Below are 24222 nucleotides of genomic sequence, written 5' to 3' on the forward strand. Positions count from 1 at the left end.
TACAAAACTAGGCAGAAGACACCTGGGCAATAGAAGAGTAAAGGAATAGGTTAGAAAACTGATCCTTTAGGGTGCCTGGCTAGCTCAGTGGGTAGACTGTGTGACTCTTAATCTCAGGGTTGTGATTTCAAGCCCTAGGTTGGATATGGAGACTACTTTAAAAATAAAATAAAATGCTATTTTAAAAAAAGAAAAGAAAAAAAGGAAAGCGATTGTTTTTAGCATGGAGAGAAGGTACTTTTGCCCTGAGACTTCCCTTTTGGCTCTACATTCTACAGCTGCCCACATATGGTGCTCAGTCCCTTCCTCTTAAGCTGTGTAGCTGCAGAGGAGAGATCAGCACTGGATACATGGCAGGCTAGCCTGATGCTCACAGTCAACACTGCTTTCGAAGAAGCCTGCCAGTGAGGTATTAGAATGTTCCCTGAGGTGGAATACTACAATGCCAAAGGCTTACACTAGGGCTAATCCAACTGCAGCCTAAGGTAATATGAAACTATAGAAACTTTTCCCATGCTATCCTGGATCTGTCCCCACTATGCTCAGCTTCTCATATAGGACTATGCCTGTGATAAGGATTGTTTTCCTTTGTGTGTTATGGTATTTTCACATACACTATTTTATAGAGGCAAAGGAGCAAACATATCACATTCAAAGTAAGTGTTACTATACCATAAATCCCAACAGAGTTCCCAGGGAGCAGTGTACATCACCCCTTAACTGATGAAAGAAGCAGTTGTTAAAATTGTGGGCAGCTGGGAAGAAAGGTGTAGTTAATTATGAATACTGCTTCTCCCGTACTTATCTGAATGAGGAAAAGACTTCACCAGCCACAAGAAGAAACTAAGGCAGGGAGACGGGACATGAAAGAAAGTAAGAGTAGTTACGTCACAAAGAGAAACTGGCTTTGACATGCTTAGTAACATGTTGGTGGTATTTTTAAACAGTTAAATGACAATACTGTGTACATGGCTAATAACATCGGTAGCTGCGATCAATGTATCGAACTCCTGGCATTAGCTTGAACCATGGGAAATTGCTGATATTCAACTGTTTTTGACTATCTAACAAAAGTGATTCCTATGGTTCAATTAAATAGATACATTCTAGTTTCCACCCTTGCTGCCTACAAACCCTTCTTCCTCATTAGAAAGCAATTAGATTGGTAGAAAAATTCATCTGAATCATTTCCAAATAACAACCTAAAGCTACTACTCATTAAAATTAAAATTAAATTAAAATTACTCCTTATAGAGAGGACTTAAATTTATAGTTATACTTATTTGTAGGAAATTTTGGATTATAAAATAAGAAGAGTCATATAGCAATTGGACAATAAAATTTTCGGTAAAAAAGTAAGTAAAATTTTCTCAGCCAAGACTGAGGCACAGTGGTCATAATTCCATTCTTTTGATAAATATATGTCAGAAGCCAAGAAAACAAAGTTTATATCTCAAAGAGAATGTTCATAGGGGAAGAAGGAAATAAAAGTCTACCTGAGGACTCCTGTGGCCAGTAGAACATAGTAACAATGACTGGCTGGAGTTTCCAATACAAGACCCATAGTGCTCTTTCTTGTGTCAGATAGAGATCCCCCCTGCTTAAGACCATTGACTTTCATCTCTCGGAAAACTGTCATAATATTCTAATTTTATTAGACCAAAACATGTTGCCAACATTCTCAAAAAAGCTGTCTTAGTCAATATACAAATCCATGATATCTCCAATGTGAATGACTTCCCTAGGATTATTCAGCACATAATCAGGGTGGCTCTGGTGGGTGGCCTGCAAAGGTCAGTCTTGGTTTTCCTGGTGTAACATTCAGTCTAGAAAATAAAAATAGAAACTTCTGAACTAAATCCAAGCATTTCTTTACTAACACTTCTGAGAGATTCTGAGCAAAGCATTAAGAGAAGACTAAGGCTGTACACATAAACACTGGTTCAAATCACTACATTTGTTACTTTATTAGCAATATGACCTTGGTCAAGCCATCTTACCCTTCCAAATGTGTTTCTTCATCTGAAAAGTATGACTAATACCAAGTTACAATGATGGAGTACTTGTAGAACACTAAGCACTGTGACTAGCATGAACTAAAAAGCTCAACAATGTTATTATTGGTTCCTGAAGAGTGGTATACACCATGATCTCAGTCAGAATGCTGAGTCATAGCTGGATCAGAGCTCACTGCTTCAGGGAGTAATGGGACACCAGGAAAGGCACACAAGGAGTAAGGAGTTCTAATCCTCTTTTCTCTAGCTTCAAAACCCTAGACAAGGGTTGTATACACTTAACTTCTCTGTTCTTCAGCTACTGCAGTTAAACAAAAGAAGGAAATAATGCGGCACAGTTTACAGGGGAAGTGGGAAATCAAAAATACGGAAGTAAATGCAAAGCATGAGTACAAAAATGTGGGAAAGAAAGAGTCCAATGTTGGGAAATCTCTGTACCTATAAAGGGAAAGGAGGCAAAACCAGTTATAAAAATGTTGGTGTAGGTTAAAGATACTTTGTTACCAGTTTGAAGCTGAGATACAGGAATTTATGCAACTTTCACCACAATCATTTTATCTCATTTTTAATGAATCAAATCTAGCATACAAATCTCAAAGACATGTTTAATAAGTAAAGGGCAAGTACAGGAGACTAAAAAGATTCAAATACCCTTCACAACTATAAGGTAGAAAAACAAAACTAAAAAACTAATATCTAAAATGGTAATAAAAAAGTATAAATCAAATATTAAATTTTAACCTCAATTGAAGGGTATAGTCATTGGCTTCTCAGAACGGTATATATATAAAAAGCAGAAGTTTAACAGGCTTCTCAGTAGAGAGTGATCTAGAAGGCCTATCAAAGTGAGCTCACAGTTTAGAAAAGATGACACACGTTTTTGTGCCCCATATCTTTTTTTCACCATTTTCACTCACTATATATTCTCTGCAACCAGCCTTCCTTTACTCCAAACTAAGGAAAAGAAACAAAACTATTTTCATTATTCCTGTTTGACAAAACATAGGGAAACAGTAATTCTATAAACCTATGTACATCATAATAGGAAACAATCCTATCTTAATGTTTATTTTTAAAGAGTTAAATAGACTTGTCACTAAAACTACTCAATTCATTTGAAGCTTGCAAATAAGGCAGCCATAGCCCTAATTCACTAAGCAGATTCACCTAGTTAGCTATAACTTCAGAGATTACTTCTCTTATGAATGTGCAAAATAATTAAGAGGCTAGTTCTCATTTCCCAGAAAAAGAATTTATAAATCTGCCCCATACTAGAGGTTTAATTCAGTCATATTTGATCAGTTTCTTTTTTCTTCTCATGTCTTTGTTTGCTGGTAGAGGAAAACAAATGGATTAAAACTGGTCCTCAAGTTCTATTTTTATACTTTATCTTGAAAGTATAGCACAAAACATTTATTTTTTTAATAAAACTTTTCCTGACAAATAAACATTAGTTTGAACTACTTTCGTTAAAACACAGGCATGCAGAAATGAAGAACTAGGAGGTTCTTTCAGGAAAAACACTGAAAAAATCAGATTTCATCTGGCCTTCCCATCATCACTTGAAGAATTGTTTGGTAGTTACATCATCAGGAAATAAAATACTATCCTCTGAGGACCCCTACTCTTTACAAAAAGGAAAGAGGAGGTTTGAAGTCTAAATCACCCCCGGGATATCTCAAAAAAAAAAAAAAAAAAAAATCCCAAAACCAAAAAAAGCTTCTGGCTCCCTCTCTCGCCTCCCCCCAGCAACCAAAAAAACAAATGTAACAACAATGTATTTACAAAAGTTTAAACAAGAATACAGGATGTGCATTTAAGAATCTGAAGCAATAGCAAGAGCTTTAAAGCCCTAGAAGGGAAAAAAGTTACTAACGATGGACCATGATCCCCAGTGACTTGGTTAGCCAGGCAGGAGGGCGCCGGCGTCCCGGGCCCGCCGCCCATTCCCTCCCCGCAGGGAGCCGGGGATCGACAGTCCGTTCACACGGTCCGAACGTCAGGGGACCTGGGGCGCATTGCCGCTGCTGCGCCGTCACCGCCGTCGCCGCGGATCTGGCTGTCACCCGAGCCCCCACCGCCTGCGCCGCACACGCGGAGTGCCTTATAAGGCAGCGCAGTGACGTAACGCCCTTAGGTCGGGCGCGCTCAGCGCCCCGCTCGCATTGTTCGGGCGACTCCCGGAGCGCGCACAGCCCGCTCGCAGCGCCGCGAGAGTGCGGCCCCCTTCGGTCCCCGCCCGGCCCCGGCGCAGGCAGCTCAGGTAAGCCCGGGAGAGCCGCTCAGCTCCAGCAAGGGGCACTGCTGTCAGAAAGCCAGGCGGACTGTAGGTGTCTTTTAAAGTTATCAGCATCACAAACTGAAGACAGGTTTCGAAAAGCGCGTCCAGTGAACCCTAGGTTCAAAACCTTTTCAACTCACACAAAACTTAAAAAGTTTACTCTGATAGAGAAAAGAGATTTGGGACTTGATTTTAAATGATGAGTGCTGGTGGATGACTACATATTACAAGCTCTCTCCAAGTGAGCCACAACTGAATCCTGCCTGTGTTCAGAAATCTTTGGGAAAGGGTGGTGGGAGGGATATATTGTAATACCACAACTAAATCTGATCTTATCTCTCCTCGGACTTGAATTCCTTATGTCTAACAAGAACAAAGTGCCAAACACTACCACATGGTAGTGGATTTATTAGAGCCTATTCTCACCCCCTCCCCCTTTGTGAATTTGCATATAAAAGACTAGAAATAACTGTTAGAAATATATCCTGAAATTAGGATGAATGTAACATAAAAAGCTAAGCGCTTTTTATGCTTCAAAAAAATTCTACAAACTCTAATCTGTCTTAAAAAGCATTTGTCACTCTGAACATGGACGTAACTCTCATAATTTTGAGTTCCAACTTTTTATTTATTTCAATCAGTGGATAATGACAAACTGCATTGAAAATTAAAGATAATGCTAGTTTCTCTAGAGTAATATTTTGGACAATAGTTTGTTATGTAGAAATGCTCATTTAAAAGGTAAAGCCTGTAGAAGAATTTTGGTGATCAGTGGCATTCTGAACTTTAAGTTATATCTAAACCCTGAACAGGCTATTTGCTATAAATGAACACTTAACCATATGATATTGAACACCTGGATGAACATCTGCATATTTTACTTTACTTTTCAGAATAAAAATTAGCAGAAGAGTTAATAAAGAAAATATACTATGTCACATTAAAACATTGGAATAGGAGATGAAAAAATCATTTATCATCAAACTTTATTTGCTCTAAACATATACTGTAAAATAAAACTTAAGAAATGTATCACAATTATTTCCCTTTTTAAATAGCCTCTTTATTTTATTTGTCACTTGAAACAGCATTTTCTATATGCCCCAAATTTGGAATTTATCTGTGTTTCTAGTAATTCCTGTGGTTGAGTATTTTAAAACATATAATATTGGTGCCTATTACTTCTGCTTCATAGGAGTTTTGTGTTTGCTAATTTTGTTTGGAGCAATGCAAGATTTTGGTTTCGGTATTCTAAAAGAAAAATTGTATGTTATTTGGTCTGAAGATAGGCTATATAAACTGCAGGTTAGTACGGAAAAGGAGGATTTCCCTAAAACTGTTATTTCAAATCTAGGGAAGCCTACCATAATGAGAAGAAAGAGTGGCCAACACCCAGGTCACTGTGAAGTATGTAATATGCAACACAAAGTTGTTTATTTGATATAGGCTGTAATTGGAAATGGAAAAATTCTTGCTTTGGTAAAAAGGTATTCCACTCTTTGGAACTTATGGAAGAGGAGGGAAACAAAACCCACCAATTATTGTTTCAGTTATACCCAGAGTGCCATCTGTACCATAAACTATAGCTCAACTGGTGAAAATCATAACCTCTATTAAATCTTTAACAGCTGTGTTTCCCAGGGTCTGCACTTTATTGTTTTAAATAGGCAAGCATAATTTTTTTAAATCTTTAAGTGACACACTTCAATATTCCACACTTTCTTTCCATTTATTAACTATAAAGCATGGCTCAAAGAACAAATCATCCATTAAGACCCTTTAAAACTGAAAGTTAAACAAAATTTATCGTGGATACATTATCACACAGTGGGCTCTCTGAATAAGCATTAGTCCTTTGGACAATCTATATGATAGAAAAAAATGTTTTAGTAGAATGAATATAAATTTTTATGTTTCCAAATGAAGCACATAGTAATTTTTTGCTTAATAAATTCATTTGTCCTTTTATGGCAATTAAACTTCAATGTGAAGCAATGGTATTTTTGTAATATTTTCCTAATGCTGTGAAGAAGTCTATAGAAAGAGCCAACATGAAAACACAAATCAAGCTCTGAACTTCTTAGTTTTCAAGTCCAGTTGCAATTCCCATAAATTTACTTTCTCAAAAGGCTGTGAATTTTGTTTTAGGGTTCTTTGCTGCTCCTTCCCTCCCCGCCCCCCAAAATTAACTGGTAATAAATGGATTTTGAGGTGAAAAGTGAAAATGGAAAGAAAACCAAGAATAAAATCCCTTTTTTTCCTCTTAGGTCATGTTCTGTCTATATCTAATGTTTCAGAGCAACGTGAATGCTTTTACAAGGTGAATAGAAAAAATACAGCCTTCTCTTTAAGGTGAAAAGGAAGGGAGGCAGGAAGAGAACTATTTATAAAAACTGGATATTGTGCAATAATAACCAGAAGATGTAAAGCAATATTGATCTCAACCTGCTTCACGTACTGAAATCTGTTGTTCACATAGTTGGTCACTATATTAGAAAAATTTGACACATCTTACCTTATCATCTTGAGTATATCATTAATTTTAAATGATTTTTAAAGTTTATTTGTCTTTGACTACGAATGTAGATTCAATGTAATCTGATTGGCTACTTTCTGTAAATTATGTTTTAAATAAAGATTTAAAGATGAAGAGACACTGCATAAGCGGCTAGCATCACACACTTTAAAAGAAATATTTCTGTGGCTGCTTCTGCCATCACTATAATATCTATAGGCCCACCAACTCAATCACTTACATTTAATATGGGCTTATCAGTTTCTTCCTCGAATGGTAGGTGCACTAATTCCTAAAGGAACATCCCAACACTGTTGTAAGCCCTCCTACAGCCTTCTTTTTCTTAAAAAGCAGAGTTGAGATGATCTCTCCCTGGCTTTCTTCTGTACTAATACTACCTCTGATTGGGAAAGCTGAGCAAAACAAAAGTGGAAAAAACTCTCCAAGGAAAGTCCCCTGGTTCTTTCTCAGATATGGGAGAAACATTCCCTTTTCATGCTTGTTCTCTCAGATGCTTTAGCAAATTAAGATAGTACAGGAGCAGTTTTAATTCTGAGCCCCCAAACAGAGAATGACACATTAACAGTGTTCTATCTCCAGTCTGACCATCTCACATTGCTACTCCCTACTGGTTCTAAAATCAGATTAACTCTTAAACAGACAATTACTATTTTTAAACGATAAACATGAGGAATGCTGTGTGTGTGTGTGTGTGTGTGTGTTATGGGGGATAAGGAATTATGTAAAGCATTAGGTATGTAAGTGTACCATTAGGTCAGGTTAAGGTGTAGCCAAACCCAACTTCTTGATTTTTGTTTATAACTTCTGATTCTAGCCTAAAGGACAGTTTTAGCAGTAAAAAAGAACATAAACACTGAACTCCACAGATGTGAGTTTGAGAAGAAACTTCTTAAGTTTTTCTATAAGGACAATGGGATCCCCAGGCCCCAGAGAATGTACACACACACACACTCTCTCTCTCTCTCTCTGGCAAGGAATGTCCACAGAGCTTTATAGCTAGAAGAAGCCTGCCATCTGATCCAAATGCCTCACCTTACAAAAGAAACTGATGTTCACAGTGTGACTTGGCTCAGAGAGTTACTCAGAAGCAGAGCCAGGGCCCCCTGCATTCTTGAGCTACAGCCTTTGCTTTCTCCTTAAATTAGTTCTAGAAAGAGATGAGGGACGAAGCCCCAGAAGAAGCCTTGGCACTGGAGGTGTTAATTTAGATATAAAACCCATTAAAAAAAAAAAAAGCAGAAAGGTTCAAAGTATTGTTAATAAGTATAAGCAGTAAGAAGGCAAGGGGAAAGAAGGGAGGTGAAAACCAGTAGAGTTCAATCAAGCTATTACAATGGAAGGGAAGTGATAAAAGGAAGACAAAGAAAACAAAACTCCACCTAAAGGTCCTGGGGGTGTGGGGCACAAAGCTCACTCTGCTTAGAAGCTGAGTGACTTCCCAGAAAGAATATATGCTCTGTGTCAAAGATATTCAGGTCTGAACCACAACTTGATAACTGACTTCGATCAGCATCTTCCAAGTAAGCATTCTGCACTCTTCATACCTCCCCAGCTAGCAGGTTCCCTTTCAAAACTCAGTGACTCAATGCCTTTAAAACAGCCTCCTCAGGAACTGCAGACTAACTAATGAAGGTTATAAGCTCCTGGTGACATTTACCTTGCTTTACTTTCCTTCATGCAATGCACTGCTATCTAACATTAAATTACATATTAACTGCTTATTTGTCTATTGTCTCCAGGACTCCTTGAGGGTCAGTTTTGCAACCAATTTTATTCCTAGTACCTGGCAAAGTACCTCTCTATAGTAAGTAGGTATGTCACTGGGACAAGGTGTTGGATAAATGTACAACTAACTTACAACGTAGAAGCTCCATACTTGGTAAGAAAAGAGTATTTCTGAACACTGGGCTAGGAAGGGCCTCTTCGTCGAGATTCAAATAAATCTCTACCACTGTCTGAAGTAACTACACAGAACTGACTACAAACACAAAAACCAGGTAACTAATCAGGCTCAGAAGAAGTCAACGCACTGAAATCTACTTTGTACTATATGCCACATGTTGTGTAGGCAGACTAAGTGAGATGCTTCTCTGCTTTCTGCCTACCTCCACCTGCTTCACTTTAACTTCCTTCCCAAATAATAAGAATAAAGGTAGTGAAAAAGAACCAGGTGAGTAGCTGTGGGGCATGGAATGGATGGGAAGCAAAATATGGATCAGCTGAATGTAGTGGTTTTTGTCCTTAGGGAACAGTAGGTTCCTCTGTTTCCTCTAATCTCTGTGCCTCAGCTGAAGGCCTACAAAATGCAGTCATTGCGCCCAAACAGCACGTCCTTGCTGTAACTAGAAACCAGATTACCTTTTACAAAGTATACACTTTGATTGTGAAGTTTTTGTGGGTAGTTCAGTGACTCTGCTAGGTTTTACAAAAAAGGAGTGATTTTTCTGTAGTTTCAGTTAGCTAATTCCAATGTCAATCTTTGAAGCCAGCAGAGGGCTTGTAACTCTTCTTCAGCAGCAAAGATTTACTGAGTATCTTTCAGGTACTGTGCTAAGCACAAGGCAGGACAACAGGCCCAGCAACTAATTTCTCCATACACCATAACATGTCACTACCCCAAGTTCACCTACTAACACTCACAGGCATGTCTAAGAATCTCTTGCACAATGCTCCTGTCCCTGTTTTTTTTTTTTTTTTTTTAATGGACTGAAAAAGTGACATAAGAAAGACAGGTCAGCTATACATAAAAATTAAGTGAAGGTGAACAATGTGGGACTCCTAAAGAAAAAACAAAATCAACCAGAACAGAGTCAATCTTCAAGCTTGCCTGTATATTTACTGATGATACCAAATTGGCATGGACAAATAGTGTTATCTCTGTGGTTAGACTAAAGAGTAGAATAATGGTTCATAAATCCAAGTTCCACTATTTTTGTCTCTACCATGGCCTTGGCTCTCACAACCCCCCAAAAGGAAACACTCATCCAGCATAAGCGTATCTCAATACTGGGGAAGGATAGAATAAGGAGCAGTAATCACTAAGGGTACTCTCTTTAACTGGAACCGAAGACTATATAAAAATACAAGCTACTGGTCATATCACTACAGAAAAATTAGCCAAAGAAAATGGGAGGACTCTGAGGGGAAAAAGTCCACTCTTAAGCACAGAGAAAAGATTAACAAAACTGTAGTATTTGAGCCTGTGAGAGCACCAAATCACTGCACCAAGAACAGCCTCAAAGATGAAGTCAGCCCTTCAAGATGAGTGGCTCAGACAGAAGCAAATCTGCCAGGCTTACTATATCTCATGGCCTACCAGTCTTGGAACAAAAGTTTAAAGGTGAACTAAGTTTTTCTCCCTCTTTTAAAAATTCTTTCTTAATAAAATTCTTTTTAAGTGAACCAAAACAAAAAACAAATATTTGAGCAGAAATCAGAGAAGGAATGTGAAAGAGTCATCACATTTGGACTGACAAGACTTAAGTGACTGCTGCTATTATATGTGAAGAAAAGGAAGGTACTTTTTGGCCTAGAAGCTTGAGAAGGGCAGAGAAAGTTCTTTCTTGCTAAAAACAAAGGGCCATGTAGTGAGATGCTGTTCATGTTCCTTAGCCTTAGTTTGTTAGTCTATTAATTGGGAATGGAAGAGGAGGTAAATCACTCTGTGGAGTTTTGTGAGAAGTAATTTGTTGTGGCTAAAGGGAAGATTATTTTTTAAACATAATATTGATTCATTTATTATCAAGGTAGTTAAACACCTGTGTTACTAAAAGAAATTTTTTTACTTACTAAAGAGAGTAATTTTTTACTTACTAAAAAGAAAATTTCTGAGGTTGCATATCATCCTTTAGGCTTTCATGGAACTAGATAAATGGGGCAGACAGATCTTTCAGTGAAAGGTGAGAAAAATTTCTTGTCAAGTGATTTGGGGTTCCACTCAATTCCCCTAAAATTATGCTTCACAAGATTCTTCTTACAATTCCGTAAAATTCACTGGGCTTGGTAAAGATGCAAAGAATCACAAGCAAAGTTAAGATTCTTTGGGGGCCTTCCCTCATCTAGACTTTATTTAAATTTGTCTCCAAATGAATTCCTCATTTTACTAAAGGGTTGTCCTTCCTCAGAAGTGACAGGAACAAGAGGAACAAATCTTTACTTCTTCTTATGCTCTAACAAGGGCAAATTCTGAGTTATGCTTCCCTAAGAAAATGGTTCTTCTGAACTCTCAATCATTAGGTCATCAAGTACATACTGAATGCAAACCTATGTTGGGGATACAGAGGTACCAAGTCCTTCACAGAGCCTGGAGTTAGTACAAGAGCAAAACTAATACCCCAAAACAAATTAGAAAGTGATATAAAACAATATAAAGTATTTGTGTCACAAAACTTGTAAGGGCTTTGGGGACTCAGAAAGGGGGCATCAGCCAGACAAGTTAGGGAACAAACATTCAAAGAAAAGATGGGAACTGAAATGTAAATGGAAGGTATTGAATGGAGCATTCCAAAAAGGATAGCAGATATATTCCTTGGAAGTCTACCATGGAAAGGGAATCTAAGGTTAAATTAAAAAAAAAAAGGCTGAAACCAGGATCCGAACATCCAAACTATGATTTTTAAATCCAGTATATGGCCTTCAGAACAACCTGGACTTATGTAGAGAGGACGCCATCTCCTTAAAGTGAAGATTAAACGTGACAATAAAGCACTTGGCACAGTGCAGGACCCAGAGTAGACACTCAATAAATGGTACCCATGATTCTTCTAGTTATGCCAGTCTGCCCACAAGGATGGTGCTCCATCATCATGTAGGCTATAGATAGGGTTCCATCAGGTTGAGGCACAAGGGGCTGCCTGAGCACAAAGAGAAGGTGCTTTGTAGGATGCAGTCTGGAAGAGCTCATGTTCTCTTATACCAGCCATAAAGTGAAGTAAAGGGTTAAGCCTTCTGGAGAGAATCCATGTGTCTAGTGCCTAACCTCAGCTACTCTGAAAAGTGAGGTTATCTTTTATTCTGATTTCCCTGCTAGAAGGGAATCCCTCTTATGAGAAACCCACATGAACCTTCTAAAGGGTGTTTAGTCACCTGAAATAAGAAACAAGTTGCTGAGTAGTTAAATGACCAAAGAGCAAAAGGCTTATTAAAAGCTAGCTTAGGATCTCCCTGTTTTACTTCAAAAGTCCTACCATGTCTGGGAGGCACACAAATAAAACAAATGGGTAAGACAAACCTTACAACATGGGCTGAAGAGCCTATATCATCACATCCTAGCCACAGACAATAAATCCTAATAGTCTAATAGTACTAGGACTCTTAAGTACGTCTTCCTAGGTGTTAATTTTTTAGTTTTAGCATACTTTCAAATTTAGCATAACATTTTAAGTGTCAGACACTGAAAAGATTTATTTCTTTACTTTCATAGCATACTTAGATAACCTTGAATGACAGTACTTGACATATAAAGAACGAAAAATAAATCTGAATCCCATGAAATTCCAATTAAGGTCCCATGTAGTTATGAACCATTTGGACCTTGATAAGTCAGAAAATCTCTTCTGATGAAACAAAATATACATTTTTTAACATATGAATTTGCACACAATGCTGTACAAAAAAGAAAGGAGGAAAGGAGTTTAAAGGTTGGTGGGGTTTTTATTCTGTGGAACTGATATCTGAGCATCATTAAAGGCTTTGTAAACCTTACAGATCGATTTATATAGCTTTCCCAATGTTGTAGCTGAGGTGATAGGCAGATAAGATAAGGCAGAGTCATAGAGCTAAGTCAGTAGCACATTTTGGTCTAGCATTCCCTGCCATTAGAAACACAGCTCTTCTGAAGGTGGCTTTTCTGTTGTTTGAAAATTGGGGTTTGCTTTTTTCTTTGTTTTTATTTGTGAACAAGTGAACTTTGAAAATGAAATCAGTATTTTCAAAAACACTTTTTTCAATTACTGCAAATCTGAAATAGTTTGACCTTTCTTAAAATTCAAATCACAAGGTCAGATATGGACAGAGTATCAATGAATGGGTATTCATATAGCATATGTACAAGGTTTATGACATTCTTTTTTTTAATTCCGCCACTAACAGATTTCTCACAGGGATAAACATAACTAAATGAATGAAATTTGCTGAGGAGCAAAATCAGTAGCAGACCTAAAGCCGGGGGAAGCAGAGTGTAAAGTCACTGCTTTCACCTCTAGCAGGTCTGTTGCTAACCACTGTAGTATCTTGATTGAATTGCCTCTTACTACATAAGGTTAATATTCTCTAGAACACATTCATCTGAAAAGAATGCAACTTAAAGAGATAATAGGATCAAACTCTGTGTTCATGGATTCTGTCTTCTCAATACTCGGGAATGGTAGGAAAGGAAAATCTAACCCAAATGCTTAGAACTGTCAGTTGGGGAAAATTAAACAAGGCTTAGATGGCCAAAATAACTTTAGTTTTTACAATGCACACAGGGGATGCAAAACACAGATCACACACACACACACATACACAGACACACACAGTCATTTACATTTCAAGGGATTCTAGATTAAAATGTTCCCACCTGTCTGTAATTAAGCTTTACATACAGCCCATGCTCTAGCTCTTTAAAACATCATGGACAGGGGCGCCTGGGTGGCTCAGTGGGTTAAGCCTCTGCCTTCGGTGCAGATCATGGTCTCAGGGTCCTGGGATCAAGCCCCCATCTCATCGGGCTCTCTGCTCAGCAGGGAGCCTACTTTCCCCTCTCTCTCTGCCTTCTTGTGCTCTCTCTCTCTCTCTCTGTCAAATAAATAAATAAAATCTTAAAAAAAAAATCATGGAGAGAAACCAGTCACCCTCATGAACTAGAAAAAGTGGGTAAGGGGAGATGGAGGATGTTCACTGTGGTTCATGATCTGATTGTTTGCTCAGCAGGAAGCCAAGCCAAGCATCACCTTCATCCTCCAATTGCCCTGACCTGTTACTACTATTTAGTGCTATCAAATGTTCATAGTTCCTTTGCTCCTTATTTTCTGATCTACTATAGCTAAAATGGAAGGTGTGGGGTGGAGTTCTCTAGGGATCAAAATGTTTCACATTTTACTCTTGTGGCTCCTATGTAGCCTGTTTATCATGGCAAACTGTGTGACTCAGTAGTCACAATAAAATATAAGCCTCCGTTGTTGTGGTTTCTAAATTTCTGAAGTTTTAATTTCCCACTAACAAGTTAGGAAACGTTTGGTTTCCCAAGCATACCACGTTAGCCACTGCCTCTGTAAAAGCAGCCAGACTACAAGGAGGTGAAAACCAGTGAACTCATCCATTCTGGCACAAGGCTGCTCTCTGCTTTGGCCTTTTATGTTAAATCTGACAAACTGAACACCAGTGAATTAACGTATGAAAGCCAAAGAAGAGAGGAAAGCCTTTCCCCCCCACCCCCCCTTAAAGACTTACAGGAACTAGAGGCTTAAAAAAAATATTTTTTGGCTCAGAGTAAGATTTGAAAAGGATATAATCTTTGTAACTTTTTAAAAGAGAGAAAATACAAGAAAGAAAAGCAACCTACCGAAGAATAAGTATTTAGAGAAAGGAATTATACTAATCTTCCAAAACACCTATTTGCGATAGCTGAATGAAAATAACCCATGATCTGGGAAGAGAAAAAAAAAGGGGACTAATGGAGATTTTAAAAGTTCTGCAGCTGTATCAGAATGCTCTTCTAAAGAATCCATGTCTGTTTACCTCAATCCACTAAGACACGTAAGAAACAACCAAATATATATGAATTCTGAACAATAAGAGAAATACCTATAAACATTCTTAAAAAGATAAAGCAAATGCACCCACACTTTTAAGGGTATATGGTATTATGCCCTTGAAGTTTGCCTGAGAAAAGGCTGCCTGTTAAAAATATTTTCCGAGAACTTTAAGTTCCTTGAAATGTTCAACGGAAATGGTATTTATGACAAACCCTCCTCCTCTGGGGAACATGAGATGTTTTTACTGGCAAAGTCACAATTTTTTAAACCATCCAAAAATATTTATGAATTTATGCCAAGTGACTGAACTTGCTTTATTATTACAGTAATTAAGAGAATATTTATTAATGTCTCATCATCAAGGCTCAAAGTAATCATGAACCTATACAGAAATACTATGACAAAACAAGATTTTAAGTGGCAGTGATTTTCTATACCTTTGACAGACAGACTGTTACAACACAATTACTGACTAGAGAGGCTGGGACGTAATATATATGCAATAGGAGCTGTGGATGTATGTCTTGGTGATGAGAAACAGGATTTGTTAAAAAAAAAAAATAACTGTACTGGCATTCTGGTTCTGCCAATTAACCAGCAGAACCTTTGGCAAATTATCTAACTTCTGAGCGTCAGTTGCTTTTTTTGTGAAATGAGGACAATTAACACTTGCCTTCTATGATTGTTTCCAGGACTAGCATGGTACATGGCATATAATAATTGCTTAATAAACAGTAACTTACTCATTCACTGTAGAGGGAAGTAACTGCTTATGGTGTGTCTACTGCTTATAGTTACAGCCTTAATCCTTAACACAGTATTCAGTTCAAAAGTAGAATAGGTATTTGTTCAAATATTTATTGAATACCAATTAAGTACCAAGTATTGTTCCTGAACTAAAAATATAGCATTGAATAAAACTGACAGTAACTGACTAGTTATTGAGTAAAGCATACACACACACACACACCCCTACCCACTTGCATTAAGTTTACATTCTAATAGGAGAGCCAGCCAATTAAATAAGTAAAATATAGTATACTAGATGGTACTAGATGAGATGAGGGAGATGGGTGGATCCTTGGGGAAGTAACCAGTTCATAAGACACAGGCCCTGTTGTGTTCAAGGAACAAGGAAGGTGGCGTGCCTGGAGCAGAGTGAGCAAAGAAAGACAGGAGTCAAGAAGCCAAGGTGGGGTGTGGGTGGGAGAGTACAGGAATGAACAAATGAACACTAAAAACATGGGATGGGAGAAAGAGGAAACTCTTTCAAAGTCAGTACTCTTGGCTTTCTAGCATGTAGTCTGGTTTAAGTGTGAAGAACACAAGCTTTATAGTCAGTGCTCTTTGGTAATTATTTAACCTGTCTAAATTCTAGTTTTTTTGGTTAGTACCCTCATCTATAAAATGGAAGTAATACTTCATAGCATTGTTATAAGGATTAAGTAAGATCAAGTGGCAAAGAGTAGACCTTTAATCGCTTGTCTTGTTCTATAAGCTAAATCCTACACTGGATAGTAGTTGGGAATTGGAGTCTTCCAGTTTCCAGTTCCAGGGTTACCATGATAATGGCCTTGCATGCTATGCAATCTGCCTGGGCCTCAGTTTCTCAACTAAGAAGATACAGATGCTACACACAGACATTTTAAAGACAGATATACAGTAATCAAGGTGCTGTTGTAAAAATTATAACTATTACAATTTATCTTAAAATTATCTTTTATATGAACTTTCTTTTATTTTAAAAGTTTTAAAACAGCAAAAGTATATGATTCCTTCTATATTATTTGATTTTAAAAAGCCTACAAATTTTATTTCTTTAGCATGAAGTTGTGAGGATTTTATTTAGCAGTGATGCTGATTTTTATTCTTTTTTCCTACCCCTGCTTAAGAATCCTGATGTAATGGAAAGATCTCTAAGAAAATGTTGAACTGCAAAAATCAATGTGACAGAGGAACAGTTACAGAATGCTATTTCTTGTATAAAGAAGAATAAGAACCTTTATTTATATTTGCTTGTTTACTCATATAAAAACATTCTAGAAATACCTATAAGAGAAAATACGTACAGTGGTTATAGGTTCAGAAAGGGGTATGGGCAGATGAAGGATGAGGTGAGAGAAAGATACAATTTACCTTTTAATATACATAGTTTTAAACACGTATTATATATTTAAGAATGCCAATCTACCATCCAAAACTGAAGTTCAGACTTGGTTAGAGTTAAAACTGAGCAAATTAATTACAAAGTTAATTATATAATAATATGAAAACCTCAAACAACTTGCTTCTCAGACAATTCGGGTGTTCTTCAACCTATTACTTTATATAAAGTAATATATATATATATATTTTTTTATGAATTGCTCAACAAAAAACATTATAAAGCATCCTCAGTAGTCTTCTCCACATTTTTCACGAGAGAAACTATACCTGGCAGGAAGCAGCATATACAGAAAAAGACTGTTCCCTCCCGGTCGGCACCAAGTAATCAGCCCATACTGTCTCTGAGTACCCAAGTAGACAAGTCTAAGAGTATCTGATCCCAGCAAAGAAGGTCATGTTCAAACTCCAGGAATGAAGAACAGGGGTAAGATGAGCAGAACATCAGATGGGTTTGGAAAGGTGAGCTACTAGCATCCATTGTAATATGCTGGCATTTCACTGAATTATGCACATTCATGACATTATTCTTTACCATGAAGGGAGAAGAGCTGTGGCATAGATCTGTAAACCAAAGAGAAATGGAAAATACTGGCTAATCCCACATACACTTGAGCAGCAGATTATGAAAAGCACTGTGAATATCAGAGACAACTAACAAAGATCTAATAGAAGTTTCCCAAAAAATTACCTATGCCCTAAAATGGTCATTCTCCACTAAAAATGACTTTTGTCCCCAGGTTTTTTGCAATGTTGGGGGACATCTTTTGGCTGTGACAACTGAGTTGGGGATTACTGGGTTATTCCAGCATTGAGTAGGTAGAGGCTAGGGATGTTGTTAAATATCCTACAATGTATAGGACAGCCCCCATAACAAAGAATTATTCAGACCAAAATGTCAGTGGTGTCAAGGCTGAGAAATCCTGGCCTAAAATGACAGTCAATGTGCTAACTATGTATGTGGCTAAAAAGATCCATCAATGGCCTGAAAATAAATCATGGTAAACAGATTAGGTAATCATATCTTTCACTCTAGTATGCATTCTGACTCTCTCTCCTAGGTGACTCCTACTTTAGTCCAGTCCATTGTGGCTGAGGTACTCTTCTATTTTGCCTCACCAAGACAGTTTCCTACTTCTAATAGCTGATACACATTGTGACAGGTAGAATGCTAGGAGCTTTTATATGGATTGTTTTACTTAATCCTCAGAACAACACTATTATGAGGGAGTCTCCAGTATTATCCCCATTCTGCAGATAAAGTGAGATTCATAGAAGTTAAATTGCTTTCTCAGTCGTACTAGATAGAAGCAGGAAAGCCAAGATTCAACTCTGGCTTGAAAAATGAACCCCAGAATCTGAATTTCTCCTTCTGGCACTACCCTACGTCCCTTCTATTGCCTCTTTTCCACTGATGCTGCATCGCTGGCAAGTATACTTGCTCCCTGTCAGGTATCCTGCCTGTCCCTTTCTACTCTGCTACCTGGCAGTGTTTACTGCCATCTACTGCTAGAGCAGTAGAGAGGACATGAGCCCTATCCTAAAGAAGGCTACCTTGGGGCAAAAGGCTAAGATTCAGAACACAAATCAGAAAGAGTACAAAATCAACCACAGAAAGAGGGAGGAAGGAGTGGAAAGAATGATAAAGTGTTAGAAACAAGCCCAATATTATCACCACCATCACCAACTTAAACCTAAAGGCAGCTATGTATGCTGTGTCCCAGACAAGGCACTCTGAATAATACAGGAGCAAACTCATATCTGTGGCAACCCAAGGCATCACCTGCTAGGTAGTTTTTTGAATGCTTCTCTGTAGAGAGAGAGAAAGCAGCAAAAGGAAGCCATCATGGCTGTCGTTGGCCCAGGTAGGCCTTAAAAGATCAGGGAGATGTCCACCTAAAACTCAGTCAGCTAAGGACCTGAAGTCTCAATCTGATGAAAGACTGGGCTAGGGATTATTTTGGATGTGTATGTTTTTGTTTTGTTTTTGGCATAGTAGCAATTGAAATGAAAAGTCTGAAAAAGAGAAAATGTTAAAATAGTGATCTGAGGGATCTTTTTCAAATAATTAAGAACCTCATTCAGAGTATGTGAGGGGGTAAGAACACAAAAAGAAGAATAAGCTCCTTAGTGTAGCAGTGTATTAGCAGTTTTTTCAAAGCTCCTTCTTTATAGCTGTAACATATTCAAAGCAAGGCAAAAAAAAAATCCATTTGGGTAGATATTTTTATTAATATGAAAATTAAAATGGGGGGTGGAGAGGCATCAGATCAGTGGTGTTAAATGAACATACATCATCCAATGGTTCTTTCTACAGAAAGCTCCTTAACTGACAATAGAGCACTAAAGATACAACACATAAATCAGTTTCTAAGTAATGAGAACAGATTATATGTGCTATCTCTATCATCACTTCCATGTTCTGATTTCCTCTCTCAGGCCTAAACTGAGCACTTTTCAAGTCCGCACCTGGCCCTTTGATTGGGTGTGGAGTCTTTTCTAACCCAGATTCTATGGTCTCAAAATGAAAATACTCTCCTTATAGCCTTACTCTCAAAGCTCTGTGCCTGTGAGCTCTCAAAGTGGCCTTTTTCTGGTCTGAAACCACACCTTTCAGCAATTTTTCTTTCTAGGGACACTGGGTCCCACTCAGTGTCTTTGTTTTTTTTTCCCTGTTTTTAAGAAAGAGTGAGATTTGCCCCAACCCCTGTCCCTCTGTCCAATTTGAGGGTTTCACAGGCTCCTGTAAGGATCCTGTTTTTCTGCTAAAGGCTCACAAGCTCCTTATAATTAACAGGTCATTTGACTATTTTCACCTTACTATTTCACTTCCTGTAATCCCTGGGGATCCAAACAAAATTGTTCAGATAATGCAAAGTCCTGACTCACGGTGCCCCATTTTTACAATATATTCCTCTGACACCAGCTAAAACCTCCTCTGTCACTTCATGCCCCAATTCTTGTTTCACAATGAAGGAAAGCAGTAACTCAGCTTGCTGGATCTGGACCCATTTATGGTGTCTCTAAATGATCTCAGTGATGATGACAGGATCTTCAATAATAAGGATATAAAGCAGACACAGATGTACACTCATACTCAGCTAGCAGATGCCAAAAAAAGTGTTACTGTTCTTCTAGATCTTGCTGACCAAGTCAAATGAATTGAGCATTACATTATGACTATGGTATGCTGTAGCTGTAATTTTTTAAAGAACCTCTGACTTGTGAGAGAAATAAAAGGAAGTAGCATACATTGGATAAAAAAGACTGGTCATAGCTATTTTTATGAGTGCTCCTAAAAATCAGACTAAACAGTGAAAAGTCCCATTGAAAAAGGGAGTAGAGCAAAGAAACATAAATTACAAGCCTGATTATCAAGAACCTATCTCAGCCTAAGGAAGCTTTCCAAAAAATTGCATATAATTACTCTGCAACTGCTTAGAGCTCTGTGGTTATTTAACTATGAATGTAGCTGCTATCAATGCAATGCGACAATTAAAATTATATACTAAAAAGAGTTGCTGAAAGACATGGTAGAATATAATCATAACCACACTATTAAAGTCTAGCCATGAGAGCAGATACAAAAATGAATAAATCAGCGTAATGTACGCAGTTTCTGCTTTAGTGATTAACATTTAAGTCAGGAAGAAAACATAATGTATTAAACTAGTTCTGAAAGAATAAAAGCAAATATAGAAACCGAGGCCCATCAAAGTGAAGTTACATACTTAGGACTAGAATGAACAATATTTCATATATCTTAAGAAAAGATCAAATAGAATTTGGTATATCACACCATGTGTTTGTTGATGGGAAACTACTATAAGGTATAACCAGAGTTATGAAAAGTATACAGGTTTCCAGGTTTTGACAGAAAAAGGGAAACTGACAAATAACAAGCATGTTATCTTGCACATGGTAGGTCATCACTGTAACGGCTTCATAAAGATCTGAAATTAATTAAATGTCAGCTGACTTGCATAGCACTGTGGATCGATGCATTTTAAAAACCAGGCAATTCAGTGGTTTCCATGAACTTATATCAAATTATGGTTTCAAACAAAACACAGTGTTTTAGGGAGACAGTTTTGTCATTTAGGATTTTTCTAAGAACTGAGAGAGAGGTATTGAAGGCAGAGGATCTTCTATCTATCCAAGGTAGGGAACAAACAACTAATTTTATCAATGATGGAAACACTGGAGCAGTGACTAGGTCCGTGAATCTGGATGAAGTGAAGGGCTCACTCACTGCAGAAGCTGACAACCCAAACTAGAGGCTTTTCCAGAGAAAGACGTAATTGTCATTTATGCTTCAACTGTCTATCCTCGAGAGAAATGGTTCTCAAAGTGTGGTCCCTTTCAAGAGCTCTGCAAGTTCAAAGTTATTTTTATAGTAACACTATCTTTTTCACTCTCATTCTCTTACAAGTGTACAAGGAGTTTTCCAGAGACTACATGATGTTTTGTGATGTCACTGTTCTGACAGGTTACAGAATGTATGAAAAAGAACTGAGACCAGCTGTCCTCAGTTAAGCCAGACACTGGAATTTGCAGAAACAGGAAACAATGCAACACTTCCCACTTAGTTTTTTGGTTTGAAAAAGTTATTTTTCATAAAACATGTTGGTATACAATGGGTTATTATTTTTAATGAATAAATACACAAACATTAAAAAAATCTTAGTCTGGGTTTCTAATATAGTTAATATTGAAAAATATAAATCATATAATCAAAGCTCTTTAGAGTCATCAATAATTTTTAAAAGTATAAATGAGTCATGAGACCAAGAAGTTTGAGAACTACTGCTCTGGAATCTTTACTGAATTGCACTGGAACTATGCTCATTCTTCCCCAACAGCCTACAGATGCTTTGAGAACAGGAATGAACCCTCCCCTGTTCATCTCAGTATAGCTCCAGTACTAGCTACAGTCCTTCGTTGTTTGCAAATTAAATGAACAAGTCTTGCCATATTCATAACATCAAAAACTTAAATTCAAGGTCCAGATAATAAATACAGTGGAGTACGTATCTCCTAAAAATGACAGGTGAGAAGGTAAGCAGACTCTGAAGTTGTTCTCTACTTACATATTGATTTCTTCAGCTAACAGAAGCAACATAATGCCATTAATGGCTTGTGGAATTGGTTTTATTTCTTGATAATCACCGTACATTTATTTATATGGGCCAGGTGTCAAAAAAAAAAAAAAACAACTGGAAAAGAATCTGGAAAAGAATCTGGAAAAAATAGAAACAATTGATGTATTAGGGTGGTCAGATTATAGATGAATATTTCCTTTCCAATTTCATTTGCTGTTGCTGATTAATGTTACTTGTGTAATATATTTGTCCAGCAGAGCTCTGGACTCTAACGAAAAAATAAAAGAACTGCTCCTTTGTTTGCAGAGATGAAATAACCAAAGGAGAATGAGGGGCTTGAGGTGGACATTTATCACCAATCTCTCTTGTCAACCAAGCAAGCACATACAGTTCTAATGCAGGAATCTGAAAGAAGAGATGTTGCAAAAGTCTTAATTCTTTCTGAAGTCCAAGAATGTATTTGGAAAACACCAATGGGAAAACCATTTATACCTCATTTTCTTAAACACTTGAAACCATGCACAGAGTAAACACTACAGCATCTTATTTTAAAAAAGGAATAAAATTATTCAGGGCAATACTACAATATTTCCAGAGGAAGGTATATTTGTTCATTCCTTCATTCATTCAAAAAACACTCATTTGGGTAAACAAATAAACACTTGGTACCCTTCACATGTAAGGGGCTTTGTGGTAGACATATTTGTAGAAGAAACAAATGAATCAGACATGTGCCCAATTCTTAAGAAGCTTATATTTTAGTAGGGTTCATTGTAATGCAGATAAGACAAAATCAAAAGTGTTAAAAATTATAAATTATAATGGGTATCAACATTAGAACATTTTAGACAAACCATCTGTTTCATATATGTTATCAATAATACTTCATTTGGTGTCTCACATAGAGGAGACAAGATATAGTCACACATGTGTGCTGACATATGTGTATGTAAATAAAAACTAAAAAGACCCTCTGAATGTGTAATTTGTAATAAAGAACCAACCTTATGGTTAGTACCAAAGAACATTCAAGATGACAGATGTGATTTTTTTTAAAAACAAGGAACTGGTATTGCACATAACAACAGTGATAAACCACAATAAGTTATAACAGTTCTAAGCCATAACAGAAACTCTAAAGAAAAGCTGTAATGAGACACTGCTTTAAGCTAGTTTGGATTTAACTACCTCCATTTGTGTCCATAAAACCAGCTTCCACAACCTGTTTTTATTGGACAGGATTCAGTGACTATTCCTATAATCCTGTGCTATCAGTACTTGAACATGAATGTAAGTACTCCAAGACAATAATCTTCGAGACTGGGGTACACTTACCCTGAAGGTACACAAAGACTTTCCAAAGAAAGTGTCTGTGCTCCCAGCTCTGCACCAATCCTTTCAAAACAGTCTTCCAACTTAAAATTTTACCAAATGCATCTTCCTGGGCTGGAAACTTCTCTAGAGCACACCGCAGACACAGGGACAACTATAGAAAGACTTACGCCTCAGAGTCCCATGAAAGCAGCACAGCAACAGCTTCAGAACCACTGGGGGAAGCAGTGCTTGTTTCTTCCTCTGGGAACAACTCAGGGCAAGCTGCTGTGCCTTATCCCTTTTAGGAGTAAAATGGTGGCCAAAGAGATACGTATTTACACATTTACCTAAGTTGAGAAATGAAGTCAGACTATTCCTGAATATCTGATTTAGGTGACTGGTTTGCCAAGGGTGAGGTTTTAGATTTTAGATTATATGGCAAATGTTAATATATATCTTCTGCAGTTATTTAAACCTTGAGTACAAATTTGTAGATGGCAGCTTTAAAATGTGTTTTTTTTTTAAATTTTTAAAGATTTTATTTATTTATTTGACACAGAGAGAGAGAGAGAGATCACAAGTAGGCAGGGAGGCAGGCAGAGAGAGAGGGGGAAGCAGGTCTCCGCTGAGCAGAGACCCTGATGTGGGGCTCGATCCCAGGACCCTGAGACCATGACCTGAGCTGAAGGCAGAGGCTTAATTCACTGAGCCACCCAGGTGCCCCTAAAATGTGTTTTTAAAAGTCATTTTAGAATAAACTATCAGAAAATCCTTTTAGAACTATCAGAAAGATCAATTAAGGAAATAGTCCCATTTTATAATAGCAACAAAATGAATAAAATGAAAAAAATACTTAGAAATAAATCTAACCAAGGAGGTAAAAAAAAATCTGCAGTGAAAAATGTGAAACACTGATTAAATAAACTGAAGACGACATGGAAATAAATAAATGGAAATAAATGGAAAAATATTCCATGTTCACAGATTATAAGGATTAGTATTACTTTACAAAGCAATCTACAGATTCAAGGTAATCTCTATCAAAATCTCTATGGCATTTTTCACAGAAATAAAA

General features: G+C 37.3%; 2 protein-coding genes across 7 annotated transcripts in view; one reads left to right on the top strand and one right to left on the bottom strand.

The window, feature by feature from the left end:
• Window positions 1-24222, bottom strand: part of CMSS1 (cms1 ribosomal small subunit homolog) — a 382853-nt gene that overhangs the window by 320468 nt on the left and 38163 nt on the right. The window lies entirely within an intron of this gene.
• Window positions 1-24222, top strand: part of FILIP1L (filamin A interacting protein 1 like) — a 302790-nt gene that overhangs the window by 250707 nt on the left and 27861 nt on the right. The window contains exon 1 of one of the 5 annotated variants that reach the window (XM_032351094.1): window positions 4144-4278. The exons of the other annotated variants lie outside the window; for them this stretch is intronic. The gene's annotated coding sequence lies outside the window, so the exon portion shown is untranslated. Of the gene's footprint in view, window positions 1-4143; window positions 4279-24222 lie in introns of those variants that run through there. 5 annotated transcript variants of the gene reach the window in all.

The sequence above is a fragment of the Mustela erminea genome, chromosome 1 (genome assembly GCF_009829155.1).
Source record: "Mustela erminea isolate mMusErm1 chromosome 1, mMusErm1.Pri, whole genome shotgun sequence".
Classification (NCBI taxonomy): domain Eukaryota; kingdom Metazoa; phylum Chordata; class Mammalia; order Carnivora; family Mustelidae; genus Mustela; species Mustela erminea.